Source organism: Nothobranchius furzeri, chromosome 17, assembly GCF_043380555.1.
Source record: "Nothobranchius furzeri strain GRZ-AD chromosome 17, NfurGRZ-RIMD1, whole genome shotgun sequence".
Taxonomy (NCBI): domain Eukaryota; kingdom Metazoa; phylum Chordata; class Actinopteri; order Cyprinodontiformes; family Nothobranchiidae; genus Nothobranchius; species Nothobranchius furzeri.
This window is the reverse complement of record NC_091757.1, coordinates 15,117,977-15,140,436: the sequence shown is the minus strand read 5'-3', so window position 1 is coordinate 15,140,436 and position 22,460 is coordinate 15,117,977.

Here is a 22,460-nt window from a genome sequence, read left to right as displayed (position 1 = left end):
CTCGGGGCGCGTATTGCTTGGGCCTCTCTCCTGAATGCCCTCTGTCAGACCGAGTGTTGACATGTGGCAAGACTCTCCTCGGGGCGCGTCTTGCTTGGGCTTCTCTCATGGAGGCCCTCAGTCCGACCCAGTGTTGACATGTGTCAAGACGCTCCTCGGGGCGCGTCTTGCTTGGGCCTCTCTCCTGGAGGCCCTCTGTCAGACCCAGTGTTGACATGTGTCAAGACGCTCCTCGGGGCGCTTCTTGCTTGGGCCTCTCTCCTGGAGGCCCTCTGTCAGACCCAGTGTTGACATGTGGCAAGACGCTCCTCCGGGCGCATCTTGCTTGGGCCTCTCTCCTGGAGGCCCTCAGTCAGACCCATTGTTGACATGTGGCAAGACGCTCCTCGGGGCGCGTCTTGCTTGGGCCTCTCTCCTGGAGGCGCTCAGTCAGACCGAGTGCTGACATGTGGCAAGACGCTCCTCAGGCCGCGTGTTGCTTGGGCTTCTCTCCTGGAGGCACTCAGTCAGACCCAGTGTTGACATGTGGCAAGACGCTCCTCGGGGCGAGTCTTGCTTGGACCTCTCTCACTGAGGCGCTCAGTCAGACCGAGTAGTGACATGTGGCAAGACGCTCCTCGGGGCGCGTCGTGCTTGGACCTCTCTCCCTGAGGCGCTCAGTCTGACCCAGTGTTGACATTTGGCAAGACACTCCTAGGGGCGCGTCTTGCTTGGGCCTCTCTCCAGAAGGCCCTCAATAAGACCCAGTGTTGACACGTGGCAAGACGCTCCTCAGGGCGCGTCTTACTTGGGCCTCTCTCCTGGAGGCGCTCAGTCAGACCAAGTGGTGACATGTGGCAAGACACTCCTCGGGGCGCGTTTGCTTGGGCCTCTCTCATGGAGGCCCTCTGTCAGACCCAGTGTTGACATGTGGCAAGACGCTCCTCGGGGCGCGTCTTGCTTGGGCTTCTCTCCTGGAGGCCCTCAGTCAGACCCATTGTTGACATGTGGCAAGACGCTCCTCGGGGCGCGTCTTGCTTTGGCCTCTCTCCTGGAGGCGCTCAGTCAGACCGAGTGCTGACATGTGGCAAGACGCTCCTCGGGCCGCGTGTTTCTTGGGCTTCTCTCCTGGAGGCCCTCAGTCAGACCCATTGTTGACATGTGGCAAGACGCTCCTCGGGGCGCGTCTTGCTTGGGCCTCTCTCCTGGAGGCGCTCAGTCAGACCGAGTGCTGACATGTGGAAAGACGCTCCTCGGGGCGCGTCTTGCTTGGGCTTCTCTCCTGGAGGCGCTCAGAAAGACCCAGTGTTGACATGAGACAAGACGCTCCTCGGGGCGCGTCTTGCTTGGGCCTCTCTCCTGGAGGCGCTCAGTCAGACCCAGTGGTGACCTGTGGCAAGACACTCCTCGGGGCGCATCTTGCTTGGGCCTCTCTCCTGGAGGCCCTCTGTCAGACCGAGTGTTGACATGTGGCAAGACTCTCCTCGGGGCGCGTCTTGCTTGGGCTTCTCTCATGGAGGCCCTCAGTCAGACCCAGTGTTGACATGTGGCAAGACGCTCCTCGGGCCGCGTGTTGCTTGGGCTTCTCTCCTGGAGGCCCTCAGTCAGACCCATTGTTGACATGTGGCAAGACGCTCCTCGGGGCGCGTCTTGCTTGGGCCTCTCTCCTGGAGGCGCTCAGTCAGACCGAGTGCTGACATGTGGAAAGACGCTCCTCGGGGCGCGTCTTGCTTGGGCTTCTCTCCTGGAGGCGCTCAGAAAGACCCAGTGTTGACATGAGACAAGACTCTCCTCGGGGCGCGTCTTGCTTGGGCCTCTCTCCTGGAGGCGCTCAGTCAGACCCATTGGTGACCTGTGGCAAGACACTCCTCGGGGCGCGTCTTGCTTGGGCCTCTCTCCTGGAGGCCCTCTGTCAGACCGAGTGTTGACATGTGGCAAGACTCTCCTCGGGGCGCGTCTTGCTTGGGCTTCTCTCATGGAGGCCCTCAGTCAGACCCAGTGTTGACATGTGTCAAGACGCTCCTCGGGGCGTGTCTTGCTTGGGCCTCTCTCCTGGAGGCGCTCAGTCAGACCCAGTGTTGACATGTGGCAACACGCTCCTCGGCGCGCGTCTTGCTTGGGCTTCTCTCCTGGAGGCCCTCAGTCAGACCCATTGTTGACATGTGGCAAGACGCTCCTCGGGGCACGTCTTGCTTGGGTCTCTCTCCTGGAGGCGCTCAAACAGACCGAGTAGTGACATGTGGCAAGACGCTCATCGGGGCGCGTCTTGCTGGGGCTTCTCTCATCGAGGCACTCAGTCAGACCCAGTGTTGACATGTGGCAAGACGCTCCTCGGGGCGAGTCTTGCTTGGACCTCTCTCACTGAGGCGCTCAGTCAGACCGAGTAGTGACATGTGGCAAGACGCTCCTCGGGGCGCGTTTTGCTTGGACCTCTCTCCCTGAGGCGCTCAGTCAGACCCAGTGTTGACATTTGGCAAGACACTCCTAGGGGCGCGTCTTGCTTGGGCCTCTCTCCAGAAGGCCCTCAATCAGACCCAGTGTTGATACGTGGCAAGACGCTCCTCGGGGCACGTCTTACTTGGGCCTCTCTCCTGGAGGCGCTCAGTCAGACTGAGTAGTGACATGTGGCCTGACGCTCCTCGGGGCGCGTGTTGCTTGGGCCTCTCTCCTGGAGGCGCTCAGTCAGACCTAGTGGTGACATGTGGCAAGACACTCCTTGGGGCGCGTCTTGCTTGGGCCTCTCTCATGGAGGCCCTCTGTCAGACCCAGTGTTGACATGTGGCAAGACACTCCTCGGGGCGCGTCTTGCTTGGGCCTCTCTCATGGAGGCCCTCTGTCAGACCCAGTGTTGACATGTGTCAAGACGCTCCTCGGGGCGCGTCTTGCTTTGGCCTCTCTCCTGGAGGCGCTCAGTCAGACCGAGTGCTGACATGTGGAAAGAAGCTCCTCGGGACGCGTCTTGCTTGGGCTTCTCTCCTGGAGGCCATCAGTAAGACCCATTGTTGACATGTGTCAAGACGCTCCTCGGGCCGCGTCTTGCTTGGGCCTCTCTCCTGGAGGCGCGCAGTCAGACTGAGTAGTGACATGTGGCCTGACATTCCTCGGGGCGCGTATTGCTTGGGCCTCTCTCCTGGAGGCGCTCAGTCAGACCGAGTGCTGACATGTGGCAAGACGCTCCTCGGGCCGCGTGTTGCTTGGGCTTCTCTCCTGGAGGCCCTCAGTCAGACCCATTGTTGACATGTGGCAACACGCTCCTCGGGGCGCGTCTTGCTTGGGCCTCTCTCCTGGAGGCGCTCAGTCAGACCGAGTGCTGACATGTGGCAAGACGCTCCTCGGGGCGCGTCTTGCTTGGGCTTCTCTCCTGGAGGCGCTCAGAAAGACCCAGTGTTGACATGTGACAAGACGCTCCTCGGGGCGCGTCTTGCTTGGGCCTCTCTCCTTTTAGGCGCTCAGTCAGAACCAGAGGTGACATGTGGCAAGACGCTCCTCGGGGCGCGTCTTGCTTGGGCCTCTCTCCTGGACGCCCTCTGTCAGACCCAGTGTTGACATGTGGCAAGACGCTCCTCCGGGCGCATCTTGCTTGGGCCTCTCTCCTGGAGGCCCTCAGTCAGACCCATTGTTGACATGTGGCAAGACGCTCCTCGGGGCGCGTCTTGCTTGGGCCTCTCTCCTGGAGGCGCTCAGTCAGACCGAGTGCTGACATGTGGCAAGACGCTCCTCGGGCCGCGTGTTGCTTGGGCTTCTCTCCTGGAGGCCCTCAGTCAGACCCATTGTTGACATGTGGCAAGACGCTCCTCGGGGCGCGTCTTGCTTGGGCTTCTCTCCTGGAGGCGCTCAGAAAGACCCAGTGTTGACATGTGACAAGACGCTCCTCGGGGCGCGTCTTGCTTGGGCCTCTCTCCTGGAGGCGCTCAGTCAGAACCAGAGGTGTCATGTGGAAAGACGCTCCTCGGGGCGCGTCTTGCTTGGGCCTCTCTCCTGGAGGCCCTCTGTCAGACCCAGTGTTGACATGTGGAAAGACGCTCCTCCGGGCGCATCTTGCTTGGGCCTCTCTCCTGGAGGCCCTCAGTCAGACCCATTGTTGACATGTGGCAAGACGCTCCTCGGGGCGCGTCTTGCTTGGGCCTCTCTCCTGGAGGCGCTCAGTCAGAGCCAGTGTTGACATGTGGCAAGACTCTCCTCGGGGCGCGTCTTGCTTGGGCCTCTCTCCTGGAGGCGCTCAGTCAGACCCAGTGGTGACACGTGGAAAGACGCTCCTCGGGGCGCGTCTTGCTTGGGCCTCTCTCCTGGAGGCGCTCAGTCAGACCCAGTGTTGACACGTGGCAAGACGCTCCTTGGGGCGCGTCTTGCTTGGGCCTCTCTCCTTGAGATGCTCAGTCAGACCAAGTGTTGGCATGTGGCAAGACACTCCTCGGGGCGCGTCTTTGTTGGGCCTCTCTCCTGGAGGCGCTCATTCAGACCCAGTGGTGACATGTGGCAAGACGCTCCTCGGGGCGCGTATTGCTTGGGCCTCTCTCCTGAATGCCCTCTGTCAGACCGAGTGTTGACATGTGGCAAGACTCTCCTCGGGGCGCGTCTTGCTTGGGCTTCTCTCATGGAGGCCCTCAGTCCGACCCAGTGTTGACATGTGTCAAGACGCTCCTCGGGGCGCGTCTTGCTTGGGCCTCTCTCCTGGAGGCCCTCTGTCAGACCCAGTGTTGACATGTGTCAAGACGCTCCTCGGGGCGCTTCTTGCTTGGGCCTCTCTCCTGGAGGCCCTCTGTCCGACCCAGTGTTGACATGTGGCAAGACGCTCCTCCGGGCGCATCTTGCTTGGGCCTCTCTCCTGGAGGCCCTCAGTCAGACCCATTGTTGACATGTGGCAAGACGCTCCTCGGGGCGCGTCTTGCTTGGGCCTCTCTCCTGGAGGCGCTCAGTCAGACCGAGTGCTGACATGTGGCAAGACGCTCCTCAGGCCGCGTGTTGCTTGGGCTTCTCTCCTGGAGGCACTCAGTCAGACCCAGTGTTGACATGTGGCAAGACGCTCCTCGGGGCGAGTCTTGCTTGGACCTCTCTCACTGAGGTGCTCAGTCAGACCGAGTAGTGACATGTGGCAAGACGCTCCTCGGGGCGCGTCGTGCTTGGACCTCTCTCCCTGAGGCGCTCAGTCTGACCCAGTGTTGACATTTGGCAAGACACTCCTAGGGGCGCGTCTTGCTTGGGCCTCTCTCCAGAAGGCCCTCAATAAGACCCAGTGTTGACACGTGGCAAGACGCTCCTCAGGGCGCGTCTTACTTGGGCCTCTCTCCTGGAGGCGCTCAGTCAGACCAAGTGGTGACATGTGGCAAGACACTCCTCGGGGCGCGTCTTGCTTGGGCCTCTCTCATGGAGGCCCTCTGTCAGACCCAGTGTTGACATGTGGCAAGACGCTCCTCAGGGCGCGTCTTGCTTGGGCTTCTCTCCTGGAGGCCCTCAGTCAGACCCATTGTTGACATGTGGCAAGACGCTCCTCGGGGCGCGTCTTGCTTTGGCCTCTCTCCTGGAGGCGCTGAGTCAGACCGAGTGCTGACATGTGGCAAGACGCTCCTCGGGCCGCGTGTTTCTTGGGCTTCTCTCCTGGAGGCCCTCAGTCAGACCCATTGTTGACATGTGGCAAGACGCTCCTCGGGGCGCGTCTTGCTTGGGCCTCTCTCCTGGAGGCGCTCAGTCAGACCGAGTGCTGACATGTGGAAAGACGCTCCTCGGGGCGCGTCTTGCTTGGGCTTCTCTCCTGGAGGCGCTCAGAAAGACCCAGTGTTGACATGAGACAAGACGCTCCTCGGGCCCGTCTTGCTTGGGCCTCTCTCCTGGAGGCGCTCAGTCAGAACCAGTGGTGACCTGTGGCAAGACACTCCTCGGGGCGCGTCTTGCTTGGGCCTCTCTCCTGGAGGCCCTCTGTCAGACCGAGTGTTGACATGTGGCAAGACTCTCCTCGGGGCGCGTCTTGCTTGGGCTCCTCTCATGGAGGCCCTCAGTCAGACCCAGTGTTGACATGTTGCAAGACGCTCCTCGGGCCGCGTTTTGCTTGGGCTTCTCTCCTGGAGGCGCTCAGAAAGACCCAGTGTTGACATGTGACAAGACGCTCCTCGGGGCGCGTCTTGCTTGGGCCTCTCTCCTGGAGGCGCTCAGTCAGAACCAGAGGTGACATGTGGCAAGACACTCCTCGGGGCGCGTCTTGCTTGGGCCTCTCTCCTGGAGGCCCTCTGTCAGACCCAGTGTTGACATGTGTCAAGACGCTCCTCGGGGCGCAGTCTTGCTTGGGCTTCTCTCCTGGAGGCCCTCAGTCAGACCCATTGTTGACATGTGCAAGACGCTCCTCGGGGCGCGTCTTGCTTGGGCTTCTCTCCTGGAGGCGCTCAGACAGACCCAGTGTTGACATGTGACAAGATGCTCCTCGGGGCGCGTCTTGCTTGGGCCTCTCTCCTGGAGGCGCTCAGTCAGAACCAGAGGTGTCATGTGGAAAGACGCTCCTCGGGGCGCGTCTTGCTTGGGCCTCTCTCCTGGAGGCCCTCTGTCAGACCCAGTGTTGACATGTGGAAAGACGCTCCTCCGGGCGCATCTTGCTTGGGCCTCTCTCCTGGAGGCCCTCAGTCAGACCCATTGTTGACATGTGGCAAGACGCTCCTCGGGGCGCGTCTTGCTTGGGCCTCTCTCCTGGAGGCGCTCAGTCAGAGCCAGTGTTGACATGTGGCAAGACTCTCCTCGGGGCGCGTCTTGCTTGGGCCTCTCTCCTGGAGGCGCTCAGTCAGACCCAGTGGTGACACGTGGAAAGACGCTCCTCGGGGCGCGTCTTGCTTGGGCCTCTCTCCTGGAGGCGCTCAGTCAGACCCAGTGTTGACACGTGGCAAGACGCTCCTTGGGGCGCGTCTTGCTTGGGCCTCTCTCCTTGAGATGCTCAGTCAGACCCAGTGTTGGCATGTGGCAAGACACTCCTCGGGGCGCGTCTTTGTTGGGCCTCTCTCCTGGAGGCGCTCATTCAGACCCAGTGGTGACATGTGGCAAGACGCTCCTCGGGGCGCGTATTGCTTGGGCCTCTCTCCTGAATGCCCTCTGTCAGACCGAGTGTTGACATGTGGCAAGACTCTCCTCGGGGCGCGTCTTGCTTGGGCTTCTCTCATGGAGGCCCTCAGTCCGACCCAGTGTTGACATGTGTCAAGACGCTCCTCGGGGCGCGTCTTGCTTGGGCCTCTCTCCTGGAGGCCCTCTGTCAGACCCAGTGTTGACATGTGTCAAGACGCTCCTCGGGGCGCTTCTTGCTTGGGCCTCTCTCCTGGAGGCCCTCTGTCCGACCCAGTGTTGACATGTGGCAAGACGCTCCTCCGGGCGCATCTTGCTTGGGCCTCTCTCCTGGAGGCCCTCAGTCAGACCCATTGTTGACATGTGGCAAGACGCTCCTCGGGGCGCGTCTTGCTTGGGCCTCTCTCCTGGAGGCGCTCAGTCAGACCGAGTGCTGACATGTGGCAAGACGCTCCTCAGGCCGCGTGTTGCTTGGGCTTCTCTCCTGGAGGCACTCAGTCAGACCCAGTGTTGACATGTGGCAAGACGCTCCTCGGGGCGAGTCTTGCTTGGACCTCTCTCACTGAGGCGCTCAGTCAGACCGAGTAGTGACATGTGGCAAGACGCTCCTCGGGGCGCGTCGTGCTTGGACCTCTCTCCCTGAGGCGCTCAGTCTGACCCAGTGTTGACATTTGGCAAGACACTCCTAGGGGCGCGTCTTGCTTGGGCCTCTCTCCAGAAGGCCCTCAATAAGACCCAGTGTTGACACGTGGCAAGACGCTCCTCAGGGCGCGTCTTACTTTGGCCTCTCTCCTGGAGGCGCTGAGTCAGACCGAGTGCTGACATGTGGCAAGACGCTCCTCGGGCCGCGTGTTTCTTGGGCTTCTCTCCTGGAGGCCCTCAGTCAGACCCATTGTTGACATGTGGCAAGACGCTCCTCGGGGCGCGTCTTGCTTGGGCCTCTCTCCTGGAGGCGCTCAGTCAGACCGAGTGCTGACATGTGGAAAGACGCTCCTCGGGGCGCGTCTTGCTTGGGCTTCTCTCCTGGAGGCGCTCAGAAAGACCCAGTGTTGACATGAGACAAGACGCTCCTCGGGCCCGTCTTGCTTGGGCCTCTCTCCTGGAGGCGCTCAGTCAGAACCAGTGGTGACCTGTGGCAAGACACTCCTCGGGGCGCGTCTTGCTTGGGCCTCTCTCCTGGAGGCCCTCTGTCAGACCGAGTGTTGACATGTGGCAAGACTCTCCTCGGGGTGTGTCTTGCTTGGGCTCCTCTCATGGAGGCCCTCAGTCAGACCCAGTGTTGACATGTGGCAAGACGCTCCTCGGGCCGCGTGTTGCTTGGGCTTCTCTCCTGGAGGCCCTCAGTCAGATCCATTGTTGACATGTGGCAAGACGCTCCTCGGGGCGCGTCTTGCTTGGGCCTCTCTCCTGGAGGCGCTCAGTCAGACCGAGTGCTGACATGTGGAAAGACGCTCCTCGGGGCGCGTCTTGCTTGGGCCTCTCTCCAGAAGGCCCTCAATCAGACCCAGTGTTGACACGTGGCAAGACGCTCCTCGGGGCACGTCTTACTTGGGCCTCTCTCCTGGAGGCGCTCAGTCAGACCAAGTGGTGACATGTGGCCTGACGCTCCTCGGGGCGCGTGTTGCTTGGGCCTCTCTCCTGGAGGCGCTCAGTCAGACCAAGTGGTGACATGTGGCAAGACACTCCTTGGGGCGCGTCTTGCTTGGGCCTCTCTCATGGAGGCCCTCTGTCAGACCCAGTGTTGACATGTGGCAAGACACTCCTCGGGGCGCGTCTTGCTTGGGCCTCTCTCATGGAGGCCCTCTGTCAGACCCAGTGTTGACATGTGTCAAGACGCTCCTCGTGGCGCGTCTTGCTTTGGCCTCTCTCCTGGAGGCGCTCAGTCAGACCGAGTGCTGACATGTGGAAAGAAGCTCCTCGGGACGCGTCTTGCTTGGGCTTCTCTCCTGGAGGCCCTCAGTAAGACCCATTGTTGACATGTGTCAAGACGCTCCTCGGGCCGCGTCTTGCTTGGGCCTCTCTCCTGGAGGCGCTCAGTCAGACTGAGTAGTGACATGTGGCCTGACATTCCTCGGGGCGCGTATTGCTTGGGCCTCTCTCCTGGAGGCGCTCAGTCAGACCGAGTGCTGACATGTGGCAAGACGCTCCTCGGGCCGCGTGTTGCTTGGGCTTCTCTCCTGGATGCCCTCTTTCAGACCCATTGTTGACATGTGGCAACACGCTCCTCGGGGCGCGTCTTGCTTGGGCCTCTCTCCTGGAGGCGCTCAGTCAGACCGAGTGCTGACATGTGGCAAGACGCTCCTCGGGGCGCGTCTTGCTTGGGCTTCTCTCCTGGAGGCGCTCAGAAAGACCCAGTGTTGACATGTGACAAGACGCTCCTCGGGGCGCGTCTTGCTTGGGCCTCTCTCCTGGACGCCCTCTGTCAGACCCAGTGTTGACATGTGGCAAGACGCTCCTCCGGGCGCATCTTGCTTGGGCCTCTCTCCTGGAGGCCCTCAGTCAGACCCATTGTTGACATGTGGCAAGACGCTCCTCGGGGCGCGTCTTGCTTGGGCCTCTCTCCTGGAGGCGCTCAGTCAGACCGAGTGCTGACATGTGGCAAGACGCTCCTCGGGCCGCGTGTTGCTTGGGCTTCTCTCCTGGAGGCCCTCAGTCAGACCCATTGTTGACATGTGGCAAGACGCTCCTCGGGGCGCGTCTTGCTTGGGCCTCTCTCCTGGAGGCGCTCAGTCAGACCGAGTGCTGACATGTGGCAAGACGCTCCTCGGGGCGCGTCTTGCTTGGGCTTCTCTCCTGGAGGCGCTCAGAAAGACCCAGTGTTGACACGTTACAAGACGCTCCTCGGGGCGCGTCTTGCTTGGGCCTCTCTCCTGGAGGCGCTCAGTCAGAACCAGAGGTGACATGTGGCAAGACGCTCCACAGGGCGCGTCTTGCTTGGGCCTCTCTCCTGGAGTCCCTCTGTCATACCCAGTGTTGACATGTGGCAAGATGCTCCTCCGGGCGCATCTTGCTTGGGCCTCTCTCCTGGAGGCCCTCAGTCAGACCGAGTGCTGACATAAGGCAAGACGCTCCTCGGGGCGCGTCTAGCTGGGGCCTCTCTCCTGGAGGCGCTCAGTCAGACCCAGTGCTGACATGTGGCAAGACGCTCCTCGGGGCGCGTCTTGCTTGGGCCTCTCTCCTGGAGGCGCTCAGTCAGACCCAGTGGTGACATGTGGCAAGACACTCCTCGGGGCGCGTCTTGCTTGGGCCTCTCTCCTGGAGGCCCTCTGTCAGACCCAGTGTTGACATGTGTCAAGACGCTCCTCGGGGCGCAGTCTTGCTTGGGCTTCTCTCCTGGAGGCCCTCAGTCAGACCCATTGTTGACATGTGCAAGACGCTCCTCGGGGCGCGTCTTGCTTGGGCTTCTCTCCTGGAGGCGCTCAGACAGACCCAGTGTTGACATGTGACAAGATGCTCCTCGGGGCGCGTCTTGCTTGGGCCTCTCTCCTGGAGGCGCTCAGTCAGAACCAGAGGTGTCATGTGGAAAGACGCTCCTCGGGGCGCGTCTTGCTTGGGCCTCTCTACTGGAGGCCCTCTGTCAGACCCAGTGTTGACATGTGGAAAGACGCTCCTCCGGGCGCATCTTGCTTGGGCCTCTCTCCTGGAGGCCCTCAGTCAGACCCATTGTTGACATGTGGCAAGACGCTCCTCGGAGAGCGTCTTGCTTGGGCCTCTCTCCTGGAGGCGCTCAGTCAGAGCCAGTGTTGACATGTGGCAAGACTCTCCTCGGGGCGCGTCTTGCTTGGGCCTCTCTCCTGGAGGCGCTCAGTCAGACCCAGTGGTGACACGTGGAAAGACGCTCCTCGGGGCGCGTCTTGCTTGGGCCTCTCTCCTGGAGGCGCTCAGTCAGACCCAGTGTTGACACGTGGCAAGACGCTCCTTGGGGCGCGTCTTGCTTGGGCGTCTCTCCTGGAGATGCTCAGTCAGACCCAGTGTTGGCATGTGGCAAGACACTCCTCGGGGCGCGTCTTTGTTGGGCCTCTCTCCTGGAGGCGCTCATTCAGACCCAGTGGTGACATGTGGCAAGACGCTCCTCGGGGCGCGCATTGCTTGGGCCTCTCTCTTGAATGCCCTCTGTCAGACCGAGTGTTGACATGTGGCAAGACTCTCCTCGGGGCGCGTCTTGCTTGGGCTTCTCTCATGGAGGCCCTCAGTCCGACCCAGTGTTGACATGTGTCAAGACGCTCCTCGGGGCGCGTCTTGCTTGGGCCTCTCTCCTGGAGGCCCTCTGTCAGACCCAGTGTTGACATGTGTCAAGACGCTCCTCGGGGCGCTTCTTGCTTGGGCCTCTCTCCTGGAGGCCCTCTGTCAGACCCAGTGTTGACATGTGGCAAGACACTCCTCCGGGCGCATCTTGCTTGGGCCTCTCTCCTGGAGGCCCTCAGTCAGACCCATTGTTGACATGTGGCAAGACGCTCCTCGGGGCGCGTCTTGCTTGGGCCTCTCTCCTGGAGGCGCTCAGTCAGACCGAGTGCTGACATGTGGCAAGACGCTCCTCAGGCCGCGTGTTGCTTGGGCTTCTCTCCTGGAGGCCCTCAGTCAGACCCATTGTTGACATGTGGCAAGACGCTCCTCGGGGCGCGTCTTGCTTGGGCTTCTCTCCTGGAGGCGCTCAGAAAGACCCATTGTTGACATGTGACAAGACGCTCCTCGGGGCGCGTCTTGCTTGGGCCTCTCTCCTGGAGGCGCTCAGTCAGAACCAGAGGTAAACTTGTGGCAAGACGCTCCACAGGGCGCGTCTTGCTTGGGCCTCTCTCCTGGAGGCCCTCTGTCAGACCCAGTGTTGACATGTGGCAAGACGCTCCTCCGGGCGCATCTTGCTTGGGCCTCTCTCCTGGAGGCCCTCAGTCAGACCCATTGTTGACATGTGGCAAGACGCTCCTCGGGGCGCGTCTTGCTTGGGCCTCTCTCCTGGAGGCGCTCAGTCAGACCGAGTGCTGACATAAGGCAAGACGCTCCTCGGGGCGCGTCTTGCTGGGGCCTCTCTCCTGGAGGCGCTCAGTCAGACCCAGTGCTGACATGTGGCAAGACGCTCCTCGGGGCGCGTCTTGCTTGGGCCTCTCTCCTGGAGGCGCTCAGTCAGACTGAGTAGTGACATGTGGCCTGACGTTCCTCGGGGCGCGTCTTGCTTGGGCCTCTCTCCTGGAGGCGCTCAGTCAGACCCAGTGGTGACATGTGGCAAGACACTCCTCGGGGCGCGTCTTGCTTGGGCCTCTCTCCTGGAGGCCCTCTGTCAGACCCATTGTTGACATGTGTCAAGACGCTCCTCGGGGCGCAGTCTTGCTTGGGCTTCTCTCCTGGAGGCCCTCAGTCAGACCCATTGTTGACATGTGGCAAGACGCTCCTCGGGGCGCGTCTTGCTTGGGCTTCTCTCCTGGAGGCACTCAGACAGACCCAGTGTTGACATGTGGAAAGACGCTCCTCCGGGCGCATCTTGCTTGGGCCTCTCTCCTGGAGGCCCTCAGTCAGACCCATTGTTGACATTTGGCAAGACGCTCCTCGGGGCGCGTCTTGCTTGGGCCTCTCTCCTGGAGGCGCTCAGTCAGACCCAGTGTTGACATGTGGCAAGACGCTCGTCGGGGCGCGTCTTGCTTGGGCCTCTCTCCTGGAGGCGCTCAGTCAGACCAAGTGGTGACATGTGGCAAGACACTCCTCGGGGCGCGTCTTGCTTGGGCCTCTCTCCTGGAGGCCCTCTGTCAGACCTAGTGTTGACATGTGTCAAGACGCTCCTCGGGGCGCAGTCTTGCTTGGGCTTCTCTCCTGGAGGCCCTCAGTCAGACCCATTGTTGACATGTGCAAGACGCTCCTCGGGGCGCGTCTTGCTTGGGCTTCTCTCCTGGAGGCGCTCAGACAGACCCAGTGTTGACATGTGACAAGATGCTCCTCGGGGCGCGTCTTGCTTGGGCCTCTCTCCTGGAGGCGCTCAGTCAGAACCAGAGGTGTCATGTGGAAAGACGCTCCTCGGGGCGCGTCTTGCTTGGGCCTCTCTCCTGGAGGCCCTCTGTCAGACCCAGTGTTGACATGTGGAAAGACGCTCCTCCGGGCGCATCTTGCTTGGGCCTCTCTCCTGGAGGCGCTCAGTCAGAGCCAGTGTTGACATGTGGCAAGACTCTCCTCGGGGCGCGTCTTGCTTGGGCCTCTCTCCTGGAGGCGCTCAGTCAGACCCAGTGGTGACACGTGGAAAGACGCTCCTCGGGGCGCGTCTTGCTTGGGCCTCTCTCCTGGAGGCGCTCAGTCAGACCCAGTGTTGACACGTGGCAAGACGCTCCTTGGGGCGCGTCTTGCTTGGGCGTCTCTCCTGGAGATGCTCAGTCAGACCCAGTGTTGGCATGTGGCAAGACACTCCTCGGGGCGCGTCTTTGTTGGGCCTCTCTCCTGGAGGCGCTCATTCAGACCCAGTGGTGACATGTGGCAAGACGCTCCTCGGGGCGCGCATTGCTTGGGCCTCTCTCCTGGAGGCGCTCAGTCAGACCCAGTGGTGACACGTGGAAAGACGCTCCTCGGGGCGCGTCTTGCTTGGGCCTCTCTCCTGGAGGCGCTCAGTCAGACCCAGTGTTGACACGTGGCAAGACGCTCCTTGGGGCGCGTCTTGCTTGGGCGTCTCTCCTGGAGATGCTCAGTCAGACCCAGTGTTGGCATGTGGCAAGACACTCCTCGGGGCGCGTCTTTGTTGGGCCTCTCTCCTGGAGGCGCTCATTCAGACCCAGTGGTGACATGTGGCAAGACGCTCCTCGGGGCGCGCATTGCTTGGGCCTCTCTCCTGAATGCCCTCTGTCAGACCGAGTGTTGACATGTGGCAAGACTCTCCTCGGGGCGCGTCTTGCTTGGGCTTCTCTCATGGAGGCCCTCAGTCCGACCCAGTGTTGACATGTGTCAAGACGCTCCTCGGGGCGCGTCTTGCTTGGGCCTCTCTCCTGGAGGCCCTCTGTCAGACCCAGTGTTGACATGTGTCAAGACGCTCCTCGGGGCGCTTCTTGCTTGGGCCTCTCTCCTGGAGGCCCTCTGTCAGACCCAGTGTTGACATGTGGCAAGACACTCCTCCGGGCGCATCTTGCTTGGGCCTCTCTCCTGGAGGCCCTCAGTCAGACCCATTGTTGACATGTGGCAAGACGCTCCTCGGGGCGCGTCTTGCTTGGGCCTCTCTCCTGGAGGCGCTCAGTCAGACCGAGTGCTGACATGTGGCAAGACGCTCCTCAGGCCGCGTGTTGCTTGGGCTTCTCTCCTGGAGGCCCTCAGTCAGACCCATTGTTGACATGTGGCAAGACGCTCCTCGGGGCGCGTCTTGCTTGGGCTTCTCTCCTGGAGGCGCTCAGAAAGACCCATTGTTGACATGTGACAAGACGCTCCTCGGGGCGCGTCTTGCTTGGGCCTCTCTCCTGGAGGCGCTCAGTCAGAACCAGAGGTGACATGTGGCAAGACGCTCCACAGGGCGCGTCTTGCTTGGGCCTCTCTCCTGGAGGCCCTCTGTCAGACCCAGTGTTGACATGTGGCAAGACGCTCCACCGGGCGCATCTTGCTTGGGCCTCTCTCCTGGAGGCCCTCAGTCAGACCCATTGTTGACATGTGGCAAGACGCTCCTCGGGGCGCGTCTTGCTTGGGCCTCTCTCCTGGAGGCGCTCAGTCAGACCGAGTGCTGACATAAGGCAAGACGCTCCTCGGGGCGCGTCTTGCTGGGGCCTCTCTCCTGGAGGCGCTCAGTCAGACCCAGTGCTGACATGTGGCAAGACGCTCCTCGGGGCGCGTCTTGCTTGGGCCTCTCTCCTGGAGGCGCTCAGTCAGACTGAGTAGTGACATGTGGCCTGACGTTCCTCGGGGCGCGTCTTGCTTGGGCCTCTCTCCTGGAGGCGCTCAGTCAGACCCAGTGGTGACATGTGGCAAGACACTCCTCGGGGCGCGTCTTGCTTGGGCCTCTCTCCTGGAGGCCCTCTGTCAGACCCAGGGTTGACATGTGTCAAGACGCTCCTCGGGGCGCAGTCTTGCTTGGGCTTCTCTCCTGGAGGCCCTCAGTCAGACCCATTGTTGACATGTGGCAAGACGCTCCTCGGGGCGCGTCTTGCTTGGGCTTCTCTCCTGGAGGCGCTCAGACAGACCCAGTGTTGACATGTGGAAAGACGCTCCTCCGGGCGCATCTTGCTTGGGCCTCTCTCCTGGAGGCCCTCAGTCAGACCCATTGTTGACATTTGGCAAGACGCTCCTCGGGGAGCGTCTTGCTTGGGCCTCTCTCCTGGAGGCGCTCAGTCAGACCCAGTGTTGACATGTGGCAAGACGCTCGTCGGGGCGCGTCTTGCTTGGGCCTCTCTCCTGGAGGCGCTCAGTCAGACCCAGTGGTGACACGTGGAAAGACGCTCTTCGGGGCAAGTCTTGCTTGGGCCTCTCTCCTGGAGGCGCTCAGTCAGACCTAGTAGTGACATGTGGCAAGACGCTCCTCGGGGCGCGTCTTGCTGGGGCTTCTCTCATGGAGGCACTCAGTCAGACCCAGTGTTGACATGTGGCAAGACGCTCCTCGGGGCGCGTGTTGCTTGGACCTATCTCCTGGAGGCGCTCAGTCAGACCGAGTAGTGACATGTGGCAAGACGCTCCTCGGGGCACGTCTTGCTTGGGCCTCTCTCCTGGAGGCGCTCAGTCAGACCCAGTGTTGACATGTGGCAAGACGCTCCTCGGGGCGCGTCTTGCTTGTGCTTCTCTCCTGGAGGCCCTCAGTCAGACCCATTGTTGACATGTGGCAAGACGCTCCTCGGGGCACTTCTTGCTTGGGCCTCTCTCCTGGAGGCGCTCAGTCAGACCCAGTGTTGACATGTGGCAAGACTCTCCTCGGGGCGCATCTTGCTTGGGCCTCTCTCCTGGAGGCGCTCAGTCAGACTGAGTAGTGACATGTGGCCTGACGTTCCTCGGGGCGCGTCTTGCTTGGGCCTCTCTCCTGGAGGCGCTCAGTCAGACCCAGTGGTGACATGTGGCAAGACACTCCTCGGGGCGCGTCTTGCTTGGGCCTCTCTCCTGGAGGCCCTCTGTCAGACCCAGTGTTGACATGTGGCAAGACGCTCCTCGCGGCGCGTCTTGCTTGGGCTTCTCTCCTGGAGGCCCTCAGTCAGACCCATTGTTGACATAAGGCAAGACGCTCCTCGGGGCGCGTCTTGCTGGGGCCTCTCTCCTGGAGGCGCTCAGTCAGACCCAGTGTTGACATGTGGCAAGACGCTCCTCGGGGCGCGTCTTGCTTGGGCCTCTCTCCTGGAGGCGCTCAGTCAGACTGAGTAGTGACATGTGGCCTGACGTTCCTCGGGGCGCGTCTTGCTTGGGCCTCTCTCCTGGAGGCGCTCAGTCAGACCCAGTGGTGACATGTGGCAAGACACTCCTCGGGGCGCGTCTTGCTTGGGCCTCTCTCCTGGAGGCCCTCTGTCAGACCCAGGGTTGACATGTGTCAAGACGCTCCTCGGGGCGCAGTCTTGCTTGGGCTTCTCTCCTGGAGGCCCTCAGTCAGACCCATTGTTGACATGTGGCAAGACGCTCCTCGGGGCGCGTCTTGCTTGGGCTTCTCTCCTGGAGGCGCTCAGACAGACCCAGTGTTTACATGTGGAAAGACGCTCCTCCGGGCGCATCTTGCTTGGGCCTCTCTCCTGGAGGCCCTCAGTCAGACCAATTGTTGACATTTGGCAAGACGCTCCTCGGGGCGCGTCTTGCTTGGGCCTCTCTCCTGGAGGCGCTCAGTCAGACCCAGTGTTGACATGTGGCAAGACGCTCCTCGGGGCGCGTCTTGCTTGGGCCTCTCTCCTGGAGGCGCTCAGTCAGACCCAGTGGTGACACGTGGAAAGACGCTCTTCGGGGCACGTCTTGCTTGGGCCTCTCTCCTGGAGGCGCTCAGTCAGACCTAGTAGTGACATGTGGCAAGACGCTCCTTGGGGCGCGTCTTGCTGGGGCTTCTCTCATGGAGGCACTCAGTCAGACCCAGTGTTGACATGTGGCAAGACGCTCCTCGGGGCGCGTGTTGCTTGGACCTATCTCCTGGAGGCGCTCAGTCAGACCGAGTAGTGACATGTGGCAAGACGCTCCTCGGGGCACGTCTTGCTTGGGCCTCTCTCCTGGAGGCGCTCAGTCAGACCCAGTGTTGACATGTGGCAAGACGCTCCTCGGGGCGCGTCTTGCTTGGGCTTCTCTCCTGGAGGCCCTCAGAAAGACCCATTGTTGACATGTGGCAAGACGCTCCTCGGGGCGCTTCTTGCTTGGGCCTCTCTCCTGGAGGCGCTCAGTCAGACCCAGTGTTGACATGTGTCAAGACGCTCCTCGGGCGTTTCTTGCTTGGGCCTCTCTCCTGGAGGCGCTCAGTCAGACCCAGAGGTGACATGTGGCAAGACCCTCCTCTGGCCTCTCTCCTGGAGGCGCTCAGTCAGACCCAGTGTTGACATGTGGCAAGACGCTCCTCGGGGCGTGTCTTGCTGGGGCTTCTCTCATGGAGGCACTCAGTCAGACCCAGTGTTGACATGTGGCAAGATGCTCCTCGGGGCACGTCTTGCTTGGGCCTCTCTCCTGGAGGCGCTCAGTCAGACCCAGAGGAGACATGTGTCGAGACGCTCCTCGGGGCGCGTCTTGCTTGGGCCTCTCTCCTGGAGGCGCTCAGTCAGACCGAGTGCTGACATGTGGCAAGACGCTCCTCGGGGCACGTCTTGCTTGGGCCTCTCTCCTGGAGGCGCTCAGTTAAACCCAGTGTTGACATGTGGCAAGACGCTCCTCGGGGCGCGTCTTGCTTGGGCCTCTCTCCTGGAGGCGCTCAGTCAGACCGAGTGCTGACATGTGGCAAGACGCTCCTCGGGGCGCGTCTTGCTTGGGCCTCTCTCCTGGAGGCGGTCAGTCAGACAGAGTAGTGACATGTGGCAAGACGCTCCTCGGGGCGCGTCTTTCTTGGACCTCTCTCCTGGAGGAGCTCAGTCAGACCCAGTGCTGACATGTGGCAAGAAGGTCCTCGGGGCACGTCTTCCTTGGGCCTCTCTCCTGGAGGCGCTCAGTCAGACCCAGTGGTGACATGTGGCAAGACGCTCCTCGGGGCGCTTCTTGCTTGGGCTTCTCTCCTGGAGGCCCTCAGTCAGACCCATTGTTGACATGTGGCAAGACGCTCCTCGGGGCACGTCTTGCTTGGGCCTCTCTCCTGGAGGCGCTCAGTCAGACCGAGTTGTGACATGTGACAAGACGCTCCTCGGGGCGCGTCTTGCTGGGGCTTCTCTCATGGAGGCACTCAGTCAGACCCAGTGTTGACATGTGGCAAGACGCTCCTCGGGGCGCGTGTTGCTTGGACCTCTCTCCTGGAAGCGCTCAGTCAGACCCAGTGTTGACATGTGGCAAGACGCTCGTCGGGGCGCGTCTTGCTTGGGCCTCTCTCCTGGAGGCGCTCAGTCAGACCAAGTGGTGACATGTGGCAAGACACTCCTCGGGGCGCGTCTTGCTTGGGCCTCTCTCCTGGAGGCCCTCTGTCAGACCTAGTGTTGACATGTGTCAAGACGCTCCTCGGGGCGCAGTCTTGCTTGGGCTTCTCTCCTGGAGGCCCTCAGTCAGACCCATTGTTGACATGTGCAAGACGCTCCTCGGGGCGCGTCTTGCTTGGGCTTCTCTCCTGGAGGCGCTCAGACAGACCCAGTGTTGACATGTGACAAGATGCTCCTCGGGGCGCGTCATGCTTGGGCCTCTCTCCTGGAGGCGCTCAGTCAGAACCAGAGGTGTCATGTGGAAAGACGCTCCTCGGGGCGCGTCTTGCTTGGGCCTCTCTCCTGGAGGCCCTCTGTCAGACCCAGTGTTGACATGTGGAAAGACGCTCCTCCGGGCGCATCTTGCTTGGGCCTCTCTCCTGGAGGCCCTCAGTCAGACCCATTGTTGACATGTGGCAAGACGCTCCTCGGAGAGCGTCTTGCTTGGGCCTCTCTCCTGGAGGCGCTCAGTCAGAGCCAGTGTTGACATGTGGCAAGACTCTCCTCGGGGCGCGTCTTGCTTGGGCCTCTCTCCTGGAGGCGCTCAGTCAGACCCAGTGGTGACACGTGGAAAGACGCTCCTCGGGGCGCGTCTTGCTTGGGCCTCTCTCCTGGAGGCGCTCAGTCAGACCCAGTGTTGACACGTGGCAAGACGCTCCTTGGGGCGCGTCTTGCTTGGGCGTCTCTCCTGGAGATGCTCAGTCAGACCCAGTGTTGGCATGTGGCAAGACACTCCTCGGGGCGCGTCTTTGTTGGGCCTCTCTCCTGGAGGCGCTCATTCAGACCCAGTGGTGACATGTGGCAAGACGCTCCTCGGGGCGCGCATTGCTTGGGCCTCTCTCCTGAATGCCCTCTGTCAGACCGAGTGTTGACGTGTGGCAAGACTCTCCTCGGGGCGCGTCTTGCTTGGGCTTCTCTCATGGAGGCCCTCTGTCAGACCCAGTGTTGACATGTGTCAAGACGCTCCTCGGGGCGCTTCTTGCTTGGGCCTCTCTCCTGGAGGCCCTCTGTCAGACCCAGTGTTGACATGTGGCAAGACACTCCTCCGGGCGCATCTTGCTTGGGCCTGTCTCCTGGAGGCCCTCAGTCAGACCCATTGTTGACATGTGGCAAGACGCTCCTCGGGGCGCGTCTTGCTTGGGCCTCTCTCCTGGAGGCGCTCAGTCAGACCGAGTGCTGACATGTGGCAAGACGCTCCTCAGGCCGCGTGTTGCTTGGGCTTCTCTCCTGGAGGCCCTCAGTCAGACCCATTGTTGACATGTGGCAAGACGCTCCTCGGGGCGCGTCTTGCTTGGGCTTCTCTCCTGGAGGCGCTCAGAAAGACCCATTGTTGACATGTGACAAGACGCTCCTCGGGGCGCGTCTTGCTTGGGCCTCTCTCCTGGAGGCGCTCAGTCAGAACCAGAGGTGACATGTGGCAAGACGCTCCACAGGGCGCGTCTTGCTTGGGCCTCTCTCCTGGAGGCCCTCTGTCAGACCCAGTGTTGACATGTGGCAAGACGCTCCACCGGGCGCATCTTGCTTGGGCCTCTCTCCTGGAGGCCCTCAGTCAGACCCATTGTTGACATGTGGCAAGACGCTCCTCGGGGCGCGTCTTGCTTGGGCCTCTCTCCTGGAGGCGCTCAGTCAGACCGAGTGCTGACATAAGGCAAGACGCTCCTCGGGGCGCGTCTTGCTGGGGCCTCTCTCCTGGAGGCGCTCAGTCAGACCCAGTGCTGACATGTGGCAAGACGCTCCTCGGGGCGCGTCTTGCTTGGGCCTCTCTCCTGGAGGCGCTCAGTCAGACTGAGTAGTGACATGTGGCCTGACGTTCCTCGGGGCGCGTCTTGCTTGGGCCTCTCTCCTGGAGGCGCTCAGTCAGACCCAGTGGTGACATGTGGCAAGACACTCCTCGGGGCGCGTCTTGCTTGGGCCTCTCTCCTGGAGGCCCTCTGTCAGACCCAGGGTTGACATGTGTCAAGACGCTCCTCGGGGCGCAGTCTTGCTTGGGCTTCTCTCCCTGAGGCCCTCAGTCAGACCCATTGTTGACATGTGGCAAGACGCTCCTCGGGGCGCGTCTTGCTTGGGCTTCTCTCCTGGAGGCGCTCAGACAGACCCAGTGTTGACATGTGGAAAGACGCTCCTCCGGGCGCATCTTGCTTGGGCCTCTCTCCTGGAGGCCCTCAGTCAGACCCATTGTTGACATTTGGCAAGACGCTCCTCGGGGCGCGTCTTGCTTGGGCCTCTCTCCTGGAGGCGCTCAGTCAGACCCAGTGTTGACATGTGGCAAGACGCTCGTCGGGGCGCGTCTTGCTTGGGCCTCTCTCCTGGAGGCGCTCAGTCAGACCCAGTGGTGACACGTGGAAAGACGCTCTTCGGGGCACGTCTTGCTTGGGCCTCTCTCCTGGAGGCGCTCAGTCAGACCTAGTAGTGACATGTGGCAAGACGCTCCTCGGGGCGCGTCTTGCTGGGGCTTCTCTCATGGAGGCACTCAGTCAGACCCAGTGTTGACATGTGGCAAGACGCTCCTCGGGGCGCGTGTTGCTTGGACCTATCTCCTGGAGGCGCTCAGTCAGACCGAGTAGTGACATGTGGCAAGACGCTCCTCGGGGCACGTCTTGCTTGGGCCTCTCTCCTGGAGGCGCTCAGTCAGACCCAGTGTTGACATGTGGCAAGACGCTCCTCGGGGCGCGTCTTGCTTGTGCTTCTCTCCTGGAGGCCCTCAGTCAGACCCATTGTTGACATGTGGCAAGACGCTCCTCGGGGCACTTCTTGCTTGGGCCTCTCTCCTGGAGGCGCTCAGTCAGACCCAGTGTTGACATGTGGCAAGACTCTCCTCGGGGCGCATCTTGCTTGGGCCTCTCTCCTGGAGGCGCTCAGTCAGACTGAGTAGTGACATGTGGCCTGACGTTCCTCGGGGCGCGTCTTGCTTGGGCCTCTCTCCTGGAGGCGCTCAGTCAGACCCAGTGGTGACATGTGGCAAGACACTCCTCGGGGCGCGTCTTGCTTGGGCCTCTCTCCTGGAGGCCCTCTGTCAGACCCAGTGTTGACATGTGGCAAGACGCTCCTCGGGGCGCGTCTTGCTTGGGCTTCTCTCCTGGAGGCCCTCAGTCAGACCCATTGTTGACATAAGGCAAGACGCTCCTCGGGGCGCGTCTTGCTGGGGCCTCTCTCCTGGAGGCGCTCAGTCAGACCCAGTGTTGACATGTGGCAAGACGCTCCTAGGGGCGCGTCTTGCTTGGGCCTCTCTCCTGGAGGCGCTCAGTCAGACTGAGTAGTGACATGTGGCCTGACGTTCCTCGGGGCGCGTCTTGCTTGGGCCTCTCTCCTGGAGGCGCTCAGTCAGACCCAGTGGTGACATGTGGCAAGACACTCCTCGGGGCGCGTCTTGCTTGGGCCTCTCTCCTGGAGGCCCTCTGTCAGACCCAGGGTTGACATGTGTCAAGACGCTCCTCGGGGCGCAGTCTTGCTTGGGCTTCTCTCCTGGAGGCCCTCAGTCAGACCCATTGTTGACATGTGGCAAGACGCTCCTCGGGGCGCGTCTTGCTTGGGCTTCTCTCCTGGAGGCGCTCAGACAGCCCCAGTGTTGACATGTGGAAAGACGCTCCTCCGGGCGCATCTTGCTTGGGCCTCTCTCCTGGAGGCCCTCAGTCAGACCCATTGTTGACATTTGGCAAGACGCTCCTCGGGGCGCGTCTTGCTTGGGCCTCTCTCCTGGAGGCGCTCAGTCAGACCCAGTGTTGACATGTGGCAAGACGCTCCTCGGGGCGCGTCTTGCTTGGGCCTCTCTCCTGGAGGCGCTCAGTCAGACCCAGTGGTGACACGTGGAAAGACGCTCTTCGGGGCACGTCTTGCTTGGGCCTCTCTCCTGGAGGCGCTCAGTCAGACCTAGTAGTGACATGTGGCAAGACGCTCCTTGGGGCGCGTCTTGCTGGGGCTTCTCTCATGGAGGCACTCAGTCAGACCCAGTGTTGACATGTG